Genomic DNA, 2500 nt, shown 5'->3' with positions numbered 1-2500 from the left:
AGACATACTAAAGGAAAGTGCTCTAGAGGTCGAATTTTGACGCCGTTTTTTGCAACAACCTCTAGAAAAATAAGATCTTTCCATCCTCCAAATTTGGTGAATTTACACCGTGCCGATTTTTTTTGACGATTTTTTTACCGCCCGGAATGCCGGAAATTCAAAAAAAATGAAAAACGGAGCATACATGCGATTTTTGACCTGGATTTTTTTGTGCAGCCTTCACATAATATTACCAAGGTTCCCTCAAAATTTCACGAAAAATGCACGAGCCAATTCTGAGATATGAAAATTTGGCTCCTCCGTTGCAACGCTCCGAGCCATCGTTGCAACGGCGGGTGCCTCCGTGGGGGGCGGGGGAGCCCGGCGGCACACCACAACCACAACGTGCTTGCTAGTGTGCCTAGGGGATGGCAAGGCAACGTGCATCTTGCTGGCATTGCGCCCAGCAAGCCTTTGGGCAACTCGAGTTTCAGCATCACGACACCCCTCCCCCCTATAATAGGCTGCCGAGCCATTACCAAAGTGCCACGGGTAGACGTCCTTTTCCGTGAGGAGACATACTCAAGGAAAGTGCTCTAGAGGTCGAATTTTGACGCCGTTTTTTGCAACAACCTCTAGAAAAATAAGATCTTTCCATCCTCCAAATTTGGTGAATTTACACCGTGCCAATTTTTTTTGACGATTTTTTTACCGCCCGGAATGCCGGAAATTCAAAAAAAATGAAAAACGGAGCAAACATGCGATTTTTGACCTGGATTTTTTTGTGCAGCCTTCACATAATATTACCAAGGTTCCCTCAAAATTTCACGAAAAATGCACGAGCCAATTCTGAGATATGAAAATTTGGCTCCTCCGTTGCAACGCTCCGAGCCATCGTTGCAACGGCGGGTGCCTCCGTGGGGGGCGGGGGAGCCCGGCGGCACACCACAACCACAACGTGCTTGCTAGTGTGCCTAGGGGATGGCAAGGCAACGTGCATCTTGCTGGCATTGCGCCCAGCAAGCCTTTGGGCAACTCGAGTTTCAGCATCACGACACCCCTCCCCCCTATAATAGGCTGCCGAGCCATTACCAAAGTGCCACGGGTAGACGTCCTTTTCCGTGAGGAGACATACTAAAGGAAAGTGCTCTAGAGGTCGAATTTTGACGCCGTTTTTTGCAACAACCTCTAGAAAAATAAGATCTTTCCATCCTCCAAATTTGGTGAATTTACACCGTGCCGATTTTTTTTGACGATTCTTTTACCGCCCGGAATGCCGGAAATTCAAAAAAAATGAAAAACGGAGCAAACATGCGATTTTTGACCTGGATTTTTTTGTGCATCCTTCACATAATATTACCAAGGTTCCCTCAAAATTTCACGAAAAATGCACGAGCCAATTCTGAGATATGAAAATTTGGCTCCTCCGTTGCAACGCTCCGAGCCATCGTTGCAACGGCGGGTGCCTCCGTGGGGGGCGGGGGAGCCCGGCGGCACACCACAACCACAACGTGCTTGCTAGTGTGCCTAGGGGATGGCAAGGCAACGTGCATCTTGCTGGCATTGCGCCCAGCAAGCCTTTGGGCAACTCGAGTTTCAGCATCACGACACCCCTCCCCCCTATAATAGGCTGCCGAGCCATTACCAAAGTGCCACGGGTAGACGTCCTTTTCCGTGAGGAGACATACTCAAGGAAAGTGCTCTAGAGGTCGAATTTTGACGCCGTTTTTTGCAACAACCTCTAGAAAAATAAGATCTTTCCATCCCCCAAATTTGGTGAATTTACACCGTGCCGATTTTTTTTGCCGATTTTTTTACCGCCCGGAAAGCCGGAAATTCAAAAAAAATGAAAAACGGAGCAAACGTGCGATTTTTGACCTGGATTTTTTTGTGCAGCCTTCACATAATATTACCAAGGTTCCCTCAAAATTTTAGAAAAAATGCACGAGCCAATTATGAGATATGAAAATTTGGCTCCTCCGTTGCAACGCTCCGAGCCATCGTTGCAACGGCGGGTGCCTCCGTTGCAACGAAACCAGCCAACGATGCACCTAACCCAGCATCCGTTGCAACGCACCCTGCCTCCGTTGCAACGCGCCCAGCCAACGTTGCACCGTCCCCAGCATCCGTTGCAACGCCCCCAGCCAACGTTGCAACGCGCCCTGCCTCCGTTGCAACGCTCCCAGCCAACGTTGTAACGCGCCCTGCCTCCGTTGCAACGTCACCAGCATCCGTTGCAACGCGCCCTGCCTCTGTTGCAACGCGCACGGCCAACGTTGCACCGACCCCAGCATCCGTTGCACTGCCCCCAGCCAACGTTGCAACGCCCCCAGCCAACGTTGCAACGCGCCCTGCCTCCGTTGCAACGTCACCAGCAACCGTGGCAACGCGACCTGCCTCCGTTGCGACGCCCCCAGCCAACGTTGCAACGCGCCCTGCCTCCGTTGCAACGTCACCAGCATCCGTTGCAACGCTCCCAGCCAACGTTGCAACGCGCCCTGCCTCCGTTGCAACGTCACCA

This window comes from Arachis ipaensis, chromosome B7 (assembly GCF_059453495.1).
Source record: "Arachis ipaensis isolate K30076 ecotype BB chromosome B7, ASM5945349v1, whole genome shotgun sequence".
Lineage (NCBI taxonomy): Eukaryota > Viridiplantae > Streptophyta > Magnoliopsida > Fabales > Fabaceae > Arachis > Arachis ipaensis.
This window is presented reverse-complemented; position numbering follows the sequence as displayed.